The sequence below is a fragment of the Anolis carolinensis genome, chromosome 1, assembly GCF_035594765.1.
Source record: "Anolis carolinensis isolate JA03-04 chromosome 1, rAnoCar3.1.pri, whole genome shotgun sequence".
NCBI classification, from domain to species: Eukaryota; Metazoa; Chordata; class Lepidosauria; order Squamata; family Dactyloidae; genus Anolis; species Anolis carolinensis.
Window position 1 is genome coordinate 138,861,715 of NC_085841.1, and position 11,617 is coordinate 138,873,331.

Below are 11,617 nucleotides of genomic sequence, written 5' to 3' on the forward strand. Positions count from 1 at the left end.
CGACATCTTCCCTGTCAAGCGGAGTAAATCGGTCAAAGATAGGCCCACTAAGCGGCCACAAAGTCTCGAGCTCGCTCAAAGTATCAACTGTAGGGGGCAGTTCCTGCCGAAGCACAGTGATTTTATCAGTGAAAAACTTCTGGAATGCCTCTGCTGTAAGAGCCGTGGTTGCTGGGTTTTGGACTAAGGGAGCCGGACTGGTCAAAGCACGAACGATTTTGAATAATTGTGCTGGGCGCGATCTAGCAGAGGCTATTAAGGAGGAATTGTAAGATTTTTTAGCATCCTTGACAGCTGATTCGTAGGACCTGCGAAAAGCCTTGAAAGCAGACACTGACACCTCGTCGGGTTTCCGTCACCATTGGCGTTCCAGCCGCTTTTGTGCTTGCTTCGTCGTCCGTAGCTCATTAGTGTACCAAGGGGAGCAATTCTGGCAAGGGCGAAGGAGGCGTCTGGGGGCAATCTCATCCAAGGCAGCCAACAAACTGACATTCCAGTTGTTGACTAGCTCATTGAGAGTGACGCACACAGTTCCCAGGCCATTAAGGGCATTCAAGAACCTAGCAGGTTCCATGAGTCTCCTAGACCGAGCAAAGATTGGTTTGGCAAGATGGGAGGAGGAGATGGAATCTCAATCCGGGCCTTCAGGACAGCTGATCAGACCAGGGAACATCAATTACCATGGATAGAGATGTTCGTACTCCAATATTAAAAATCAAGTCTAGAGTGTGACCGGCCTAATGAGTAGGGCGAGTCTCGAGTAATGAGAGCCCCAGAGCTTCAAAGGTTGGTACTAGGTCCTTAGTCACTGATGAAGATGACAGTGCCTCGACATGTACATTAAAGTCACCCAGAACAATAAGTCTGGGGAACTTCAAGACTCTTCATAGAAATCCTATGAAGAAATGTGAAATATTCTATTTCCTGTTGGTCTGGGATAGGATTACCATTGCCTGCTCACAGATCCATTGTCTTCTCTATTTCACAGAGACCTTGATAAAGTATTTCCTTATTAATCTCTCCGCCAACTTGGCCATGGTCTCTTAGAGAATTCTGCACATTTTAATCTAAAAAATAATTTACCAAACAAATCCCCAGTGCCATCAAGAAGAAGAAAACAGGCAAACAAGCTAATGCTGACAAAATTCAGTTACTAGTCTGGACTAGATTAGTCCTGTGAAAGCAATGGAATTTATATAATTTATCTCTTGGCAGCCTAATTCTAGTTGGGCTGCCAACTTTAGGATACTCCTATAACTTGCACATTTTGTATTGACTAGAGCGGTGGTTCCCAAACTTATTTGGCCTGCCACCCCCTTTCCAGAAAAAATATGACTCAGCGCCCCCTGGAAGGGGGCATGGCTTAGAGGGGTGGGCGTGGCTCCTGCTCAAGAGGGCGGGGCTGAGCCTCTCCCCTAGTCCAAGATGCAAGGCTGCGAGGGGAGGTGGGCGGGGCCACAAATGGGCGGCCAGGACTGGGATGGGTGGAGTTACGATCTCTGAGGCAGGGTTGAGCTTCTATCCCTGTCCTGCGGCACCTACCAGGACACCGGGGGGGGGGGCTAGAGGAGGGGGCGGGGCCTCTTCCCAAGTGCCTGATGGGGCTGAACCTCTATACCCCGCCCCCATGTTCTAACAAGCACCTTCTAATAAGAGCCCTGTCTCACGCTCTTGGAAAGAGGCCCCGCCACCACCACTAGCCCCGCACTTTAGTCCTCAGGAGAGGCTCAGCCCTGCCTCGGGCTTTTGGAAGGAGGCCCCACTCCTTTCCCTAGCTCCACCCTCTGTTTCCCAACAAGTGCCTCAGGAGAGGTATAGATTCCCTGCCCTGTCTCGGGCTCTTGGGAAGAAGCCATGCCCACTCCTCTAGCTCCACCCCCTGTGTGTCCTAACAGGCGCCTCAGATGCTCAACCCTGTCTCTGGCACTTGGAAAGAGGCCCCGCTCCTCCTCTGGCCTAATAGGTGCCATCACCACCCCCTGGATCAGGGGGCGGTAGCGCCCACTTTGGGAATTATTGGACTAGAGGAAGAGAGAGCATGGAGGGGGCAATGGCAAGAGGGCAAGCAAAAGGACTGGAGGGCTAGAATCAGTAGTTCTTGCTGAATTTTAGGACCAGACATGGTGATATCAGTCCTGGGCAATGGACTCCAGGAGGGGTTTCAGGATGTGATTCCTATATGACCAATTTCTTTAAAGAAATTGGCAACTGCAGATTCCAGTCATAACCATGGAGCTATGCCCCATGTTGGCAGATCTAGAACAAGGTCACTGCACAGTTCATGGAGCTCATGAAAGTGACAAAGGGAGAAATGTGAAATCAACATGATTGTGTGAACCTGCCATTCCATAGTGCCTCCCCACTTACAACATCTTATTTTAATTGTGCACAGGAACTGCTAATTGCAGAGTTATAGGGCAATTTTATTGCAGATAATTGATATTTTCTCTGATATTACCCAGAGAAAATATATCTGAAAGCAGCATCTGGTCTGGGAAACAACGATATTGTTTTGTTCCCATTAAATTCCTTCTCTTATTTTAAATGTTTAATACCTTTCAGTTTCCCTTTGAAAAATCCAGGTGGCAAAAAGAAGTCTTTTGAAGACTTCTGGAAGGAAATCCTTAGAATTGGCCTTTAATTTGGTATTGTATTAATTTATTTATTTATTTACAACATTTTTACCCCGCCTTTCTCACCCGAGGGGACTCAAGGCAGCTTACAACACCCGGCATTCAATGCCAAACAATCAATAAAATTAACAACACATTTAAAACCATTAACAGTAATCAATAAAAATACATTATACAAACATTAAAAAGCATTAAAAACATATAAATTACTTAATTCCATTCTTCCAAGAACCTTGTACATAGACCTTAATTCAGACCGTGTCAATATTTGCTTACTCATTGAATGCTTGCGCACAAGGCCATGTCTTTACGTTCTTCCTGAAGCCCAGAAGGGTCGGGGCCTGCCGGATGTTACTGGGGAGGGCATTCCACAGCCGAGGAGCCACCACTGAGAAGGCCCTGTCCCTTGTTCCCACCAGCCACGCCTGAGAGGCAAGTGTGACCGAGAGCAGGGCCTCTCCTGATGATCTTAGCGTTCTTGATGATTCATAGGAGGAGATACGTTCGGACAGGTAAGCTGGACCAGAACCGTTTAGGGTTTTGTAGGTCAAAACCAGCACTTTGAATTGGGCTCGGTAGCATATCGGTAGCCAGTGGAACTGGCATAACAGTGGAGTAGTATGCTCCCTGTATGTCGCCCCAGTTAACAATCTGGCTGCTGCCCGTTGTACTAATTGGAGCTTCCCGGCCGTCTTCAAAGGCAGCCCCACGTAGAGCGCATTGCAGTAATCCAAACGGTATGTAACCAGAGCGTGGACCACTGTGGCCAAGTCAGACCTCCCAAGGAATGGGCGCAGCTAGCGCACAAGTCTCAGTTGTGCAAATGCTCCCCTGGCCACCGCCGAGACCTCTGGCTCCAGGCTCAACGATGAGTCCAGGACACCCAGACTGCGAACCTGTGTCTTCAGGGGGAGTGCGACCCCGCTCAACACAAGCTGTAACCCTATTCCCTGTTCAGCCTTACGACTGACCAGGAGGACCTCTGTCTTGTCTGGATTCAATTGATTCTTTGGTCCCTCAAGCATGCAGCGCTTTCTTAATAAGGGGAAGAGCCCTAGGGTATGTCTACATTGTAGAATTAATGCAGTTTGACACCACTTTATATGCCATCGGGCAATGCTAGAGAATCATGGCTTTTAGGCTTCTCTGACATAGAGTACTGATGCCTCACTAAACTAGCTCCAAATGTGTGATGCAAACATGTATCCTTCCTACATAGATTCAGAAAAAGAGATGATTACTTGAGAAAGATCTGTATAATTGGCCCTGAATTGTTAGAGATTATAGCAGCACTATAGGATGAAATCAAAGAACAGCTCCTGCACATCTAAGGAGCATGAGATGAAACAAATACATCCCTTTCCCATGACCCCATCACAACCTTATGAAACTGGTAAGAACCCAGGAATCAGGTGTACATACATTCAGCCACAGACACATATTGCACACAGCTGTTGAATGTGCGCAGGCTTCCTGTCCAAACACCTATATGGAGTCCCTTTGCTTCAGACATCTGGTAGTGCTTTTGTATTTCTGTTATATCGCTGCTTAGTGGTATAAGCCAGGCTCAATTGATTTTTTTTCTAAGTTATTTTTCTTCATTTCTATATGCCTGTCTTGATATTTTCTTAAATGAAGCTTATCGTTCTTAACTAACTGATAAAAGTGCAGAAATGAGCACAGCTCCATCTTTTCACCAAAGGCATTCCTATAAATAGGCACATAATGTCTGGGATCTCCACAGCTTAAGTGCTACTATAAATAGTTTTTCACATTTTCCCACTTCATGCTTTTGAAAAGAACATTCCCCACTTCCTTTCTTGGAGAACCCTTGGGAATTGTGCTGGAGCACCATTGCTCAGAAATATGTATGTTAGAAGAGTTATAGAAACAGAGTTAACAAATTTGGTAACAGCCTCTACAGAATCTATTGAATGCACAGAAAGGCCCCATATCCCAGGATTCCATCCCAAGTTTTCTGCTTTAAACTGGAATATATGAGTACGCACTGCCAGATAATCTGGGATAAACAGAAAAGCTGGGATCAGATCCTAGCATAAAGGGTCTGTCTGGAAGGGCCCTGAGTTAACACAATCCAAGTTACTATACATACCAAAGTGTCTAAAACAATGACTTCTCTTCAGTTTGGTTCAGGAAGAGTTTTCTAAACTCCCTTTTTATTTAGGAATTTCAGTTGCCGAACTTCATGAAAATCAGTGGTTGAATTTTGGGAATTAAAGTAAGTAAAGCAGACATTAAAAACCATATATCCACATTGTAGAGTTAATAGTTTTCTTGGTGTAATAACTTTCTCCACCTCACAATATTTGTGTGTTCAATTTTTTTTCTTAAAAATAGACTTCTTAGATAAAGTGACACATAAATTGCTTTGTGATTGATTTCCAATGAGATATATCAACTGACTAACCTTTTAGCACACCCTGCTGGCTAAGAAAGTAAGGATGAAGGACAAAAAGGATATACAGGCAATCTCCAAGTTACAAACAAGATATAGGTTCTGTAGGTTTGTTCTTAAGTTGAATTTGTGTATGCAAGTTGGAACAGATACCATATAGATAGAGATAGATAGATAGATAGATAGATAGATAGATAGATAGATAGATAGATAGATAGATAGATAGACAGACAGACAGATAGATCGAGTATAGGGAGTTTGTTTAGCTGTGTTCAGAAGATTTCACCTAACTTCCTGTCCCTGTGACAATTGGATTCTCCAAAATTTGGCTTCTTGTGGAAACAAGGATTGATGATAAAGCTTTTCTCCATGATAACTCTTTCAGCAGTAAATGCCCCTCTACATTTTATGGATTATTCATTGAATATAGAGTGTTTATTAATCGGCCAGTTATTCACTGAGCATTGGTCAGCCTTTCAAGAGAAATATGTCTCCATGAAATCAGTGAGTCAATCAAAGTGAATCACCTATTCCATTTGTGGTGAACTTGTATCCGGTTGCTCTTAACTATCACATGACAATCAAGGAATTCTCAATGCTCTGCTAAAGCTATCAGTGAGCTTCCCGTTATAACTTTCCATTAGTATACAAAATGATGGGGGTGGTGATTCAGAGCTGCTCTCATTGTCCACTGGCAATCCTGGATCATGCCTTTCTAAATCCAGTGTGTATATGAGAAAGTCACTCTAAAGATCATTGCAACTGGCTGAATGCGCATTAACGGATATCACGTACAGATCTTGCACTCTCATTTATAAAATTGAGTGCAGACATCCAGCAGCACAACAGGGGTGGGCAAATGTGAATGTGCCGGGGCTGCATGAGACCCCAGCAGATCTTGGAAGACTACATACACCTGCTCAGCTCCTCCCAAACAAAACATTCTGACTCAAAATGGCTCCTGGGGGCAAGGATTGCAATTCCCACCATGTTCTGGGTGTTTCCTAGGCCATCTTAGACCTAGGTGAAGATTTTTTATTAACAGGAAGTGAGTCACTCTAATAAGCAGTAGTGTGTAATAATACACATCTTTAAATCCTTGAAATTGTAACTTCAAAACTTGATTTCCAAGGTTTCAACTGTTTGCACTGAAGTGCTTTGCATTCAGTATATAGAATGGGCCCTTGATATGCATTGGGAATTGGTTCCAGGACACTAATTCCCATGAATGCCAAAATCAATGGAAGCTCAGATCTCCTTACATATGTTGCCATAATAAAATTGTGTCCTTCATATAAAATGGGTGGTTTAATCTGTGGATGGAGAATTCATGGATACAGATGATCAATTATATAACTCAGCAGAAGAGCGTCAGCAGAAGGAGGAGGAAATATTTCCCTTCTCAATGGGCTTGGGCAAAAGCAAATCTGTTGCAGCCTCTCCTAGCATGTGGATTCTGCCTCGGTAACATTTGTCATATTTATTACAATCTGATGTTTCTTGTTTGTACAAATCCCAGTTTTCTACTTGTAATGCTGGAAATTTGTTAAGGCACATTCATTGTCTTAAGACAATGCTGGGGATGTTCCATCCACGGACTGCAAATGTGAAGTAATCTTACTGAAAACAAGGCATGGCTTGGTCCAAACTAAAGAACCGCAGGTAGCTAAAACCCTAGTACTTTCCTGCTCTGCAGTTCTGGTTTAGTGAAGAAAGCAGAGTAGAAACTTAGTAGAAATCAGAATTTCTACTGCTCAGTGTCTTTCCAAATTAAAATCCTCAATAATTCTTGGTTATAAGTCACAGCAGTTTAACTGCTGTAAAATGATATCAATCAGACTGTTATATACCAATCAATATATTAAACCTGTTATATGCCAGTCAAATGGGTACATAGACAATTATATAGAAGATATGCTGAAGAACTTAATCTTTATCATGCCATTTCCCGTTACATTGCCTCTCAAGAAAGAAGAAATAATGATTTTAAAGCCTATTAATGATTGCTGTCTGATAATGGTTCTAAACTAATGTATCCATCCTGAAACACTATATTCTGCCAAAGTGCAGCAAACACGGAATTGGCATTCATGGGAATGAAATACCATTGTTCTGGTCAGTTAGAAAAAGGCTCATGGCTGCATTGTGAGAGCTTCAGCAAAAAGAGTTGCAGTGACCGACCTTAAGATCAACATAACTGTTTTCTGAATCTGTCAAATTGAATACAGAGCGGCTAGGCTATTAAAAATAAAATATTAAGCCCTTCATGCTGGCTTTACAAAATAAAAGTCATAATTTGGTCATGACCCTTTCGTGGTAAGAGGATTGTTTAGACAGATAAAAATGTTGCTTGGAATCTAAACAGGAAGCCACAAAGAGCAAAAGAAAAAAAAAGAAAAAAAAGGGAGCAGGGGAATGGAGGCCAGAGAGATGGATCCCAAAGATAGCAGGCAGAGAGTCTAATTGTGACCCCTCTTATTTAAAACCAAAGGAAGCTGAGGCTATTTAAATGATGGTAATAATGATTTCAATGGGAGAGGAAAAAAGAAATTGTGTCATGAGTCTAATCTTTGCAGATATATCCCTGTACCAATTTAACACGTGTCCTGGGCTATGTGAGGAATGCATGAAGCTGGGGATAATAGCAAACCCTACTTTTTCATGGTCAAGGTCAAAATAACCCCTCTTATTCATCTGCTGTCCCATGGGGTGCATCTACACCAGGGGTCCCCAAACTACGACCCGGGGGCCACATGCGGCCCATCGAAGCCATTTATCCGGCCCCCACAGTAGCATCTCCCTCCTCCTGCACCGAGGAAGGCACATGCGGCGCAAGGGAGAAGGGAAAGGTGTGCTCCTTTCCTGCCTCCTCTCTTGCCCGGTGCACTCATTCCAAAGCTTTGCTTGCTTATAATGGTATTTTAATTATCATTTAATTAATAATTAATTATTAAGGGGTACTTTGCTAGTACTTTTGGTGCGCCAAGGCAGAAGCGGGCTGGACTAAATGGCCCAAGGGGTCTCTTCCAACCCTCTATTATTATTATTATTATTATTATTATTATTATTATTATTATTGACACAAAGACACAGTATAAAACAGCAAATGAGATATATATGCTGGATTTCGTATCACAAAATCACAAGTCAAACACTTCCCAAGCATTTAGGACTGTGTGATATTTATTATTATTATTATTATTATTATTATAGTAGAGTCTCACTTATCCAAGCTAAACGGGCCGGCAGAAGCTTGGATAAGCGAATATCTTGGATAATAAGGAGGGATTAAGGAAAAGCCTATTAAACATCAAATTAGGTGATGATTTTACAAATTAAGCACCAAAACTTCATGTTATACAACAAATTTGACAGAAAAAGTAGTTTAATGCGCAGTAATGCTATGTTGTAATTACTGTATTTATGAATTTAGCACCAAAATATCACAAAATATTGAAAACATTGACTACAAAAATGGCTTGGATTATCCAGAGGCTTGGATAAGCGAGGCTTGGATAAGTTAGACTCTACTGTATTATCATCATCAACATTGAGGCAGGGTGGCCATCTGTCAGGGGTGCTTTGCTTGTGCTTTTGATGCACAAAGGCAGAAAGGGGTTGGACTAAATGGCCCAAGGGGTCTCTTCCAACCCTCTTTATCATTTTTATTATGATTATGATTATTAACACTGAGGCTGTATTTGTTCCCGTTTTGTTTTTTTACTTCAAAATAAGATATGTGCAGTGTTCATAGGTTTTTTAGTCCAGCCCTCCAATGGTCTGAGGGACCGTGAACTGGCCCCCTGTTTAAAAAGTTTGGGGACCCCTGATCTACACTATACAATCAATGCAGATTGAAACCACTTTAATTGTCATGGTTTAAAGCTATGGAATTAACCGTTTGGTGAGGCACTACCTTTGGTAGAGAAGGGTAAAGGCCTTACAAAACGACAACTCCCAGAACTCCATACCATTGGACTATGGCAGTTTAAGTAAGGTCAAACTTCATGGGTGCACCTCCAGTGTAGATGCACCCATGGAGGGGAGAGTATCTGTCTCAGCAGGGTAAAGGAACAGAATAGATGAGAAAGGACTGCAGCTGACAAAAGCAACCATGAGTCACATAGGTAAGTTAAACTGCAGGTACTAGTCCCATCAATAGAGGAGTTGTATCTTATTGTGCATTTGTCCAAAGCTGAAGATACTGCTTACGGATAATAAAGGCACCTCTCTTGCTGCCAACCAGTCTCCCTGCCCTTGATTTTATTGATTGATTGATTTTATATATATATTTAAACCTGATAGACAGGCTTGCTGCAAGGTGAAGCACCAGTCTCTAACAATGTGTAGGCTCCATAGGCATTCCTGGAAAATAAAAACAGTGGGTGACTATAATCAAGCCTATTGTTTGGAAGAATGTACAACTGCAAAAAGAAAAATGCTAAGTTGGTGATGACGATGATTTGTTATGCACATGTCAGGGGAAAGGGCAAAGCAGCAACACTCATCTTGTCCTGTCCCCACCATGTGATAGAGGAGGGAGGGAGGCCGTGCGGGGCACCACAAGTTGCTATTTTGCCCCAGGGGCTGTGTGAAGAGGTCCCTACTCAAAAATACAGCGTTCTCTCAAGCTGCTTTTACACCAGGCAGGTTACTCTGGTGTAAATCTGCACTGGAGCAACACTGGATCCATCATGTATGTGCTGAATCTGAGGCTCATGTCCAGGCATGTTGGGTCCATGTTGGCTTTGCTGGGCCTTGTCCCCTGCCTCCTCCTCCCAGGGTCGCACAATCCTGGGACTGGGAGGAGGAGGAGGCAGGGGAGGGAGTGTGCATGCATCCCTCGGAGGGATGCATGTGCGCACGCACACACACCCCTGCGCTTCTCCTGCCAGGATCGTGCGACCCTGGGAGGAGAAGGCGGGGAAGTGAGTGCACATGCATCCCTCCGAGGGATGCATGTGCACGCACACCCTCGTGCCTCCTCCTTTCCCGCAATGCTCACCTGTTGCAGCCACTGACTGTTTGGGCTTTGGCGGTTCCTCCCCCTCTCCTCTCCTTCCCACACTTCCACGTGTGCAGTGGGCACTCAAGCAGACTGGTAAGCCCTCAGCTGGGAAGGGGGGGAGGAAGACAATCCCTCCTCCGGCCGCAAATATACAAGCAGGCCTCCCCCCCCCCTCCTTTCCAGCCGGTTGCTTACCAGGCTGCTGTGGGTGCCCACGCGTATTGGGGGGAGGTCAGGAGAGGGGTGGAAGCACCAAAGCAGGAACAGCTGCTGCATGAGGTGAAGATCGCAACAACTCTGGAAGGAGGAGGCGGGGGTGTGCACGCGTGTGCGCACGCGCAGTGACGCCTTGACTGCGCCCCTGGGCCAACGGTGCCTTCCGCGGCCACGTAGTCCACATATAGCTTGGACCACCCCTGCATATTAGACACTTTTTAAACATCTTAATCGTCTAATTGTCTGGGGCACATGTTTTTAGTGTAATCTTAGTGTAATTTATGTATTAATGTAATTATGTTTTATTTAAATATTTGTATTTGTTTTTATTATCATATTTCTAATTTTATTTTCTCATTAGTTATAAGTTTTCAATATTATTATTCTGATTTCTGTGAATCTGACTTCAGGATTTAATGTTTCCCTTTTTTGTATGTAAATCGCCCTGAGTCCCCTTAGGGAGAGAGGGCAGTCTAAAAAAATTAAGTGTTGTTGTTGTTGAATCATTTTCAGGTTATGTTAAAATCTAACAGGGAAGTGGTAATGAAAGTGCCTCAGTTCTCATCTCTGCTGCTCTTCCTTTCACATTACCTCTGTCATCTCCTTTTCATCCAGTGGAAAAACTGCCAACTCTGTGCTGTTCATTTCCCTCATTTATGAGGAAGTAACTTATGAGGAAGTTGCTACAGGTCTTCATGATAAACCCATGGAGAAGCTGCATTTCTCCTTCACAAGCGAGGAAAATGAATGGTGCAGAGTTGTTGATTCTTCCCTTCAGAGGACAAGGAGATGACACAGGCAATCCAGAGACAAACCACCTCAGCATACCTTTGGCAGCGGCTCTCAGTGGTGCTCCAGTTTTCCGCTGGGCATCAGGAAGCCACCGCTACACGTCCTGCTTCGCAAGCTCCTCTGGCAGTTCTACACACAGAGGAAAGTGGTGGACATATGGAACATGAGGCTTCCCCCATTGAAGGAATGGCAAGACAGGAAGGAGGGTGCCATGCCGGTTCCACTCTCCATCCACAGAGCTGGCACAACATTGTGTGATTAGACCCGGCCAGCTACATGAGCGTTTGCTGCCAAATCTAGCCCCGTATGATGGGGTCGTAAGAGATAGGAAGAGTGGCAGAGGCAAGAGCTAAGGCACTTCTTTTCCCTGGTAAAGAACTATAACACACCACCAGACTGAGAGGAGGCCTGGAAATCAAGTTTAATCTACTTTGCAGCTGGCTCCAAGGAAAAGGTGTCCTCTCACAAATCCTGATTGAGGCACTAAAAACCTATCTGTGGCCCAAAGAGGTTTCACTTATTTTAAATTAGCCTCTAAGGAAGATCATCTTA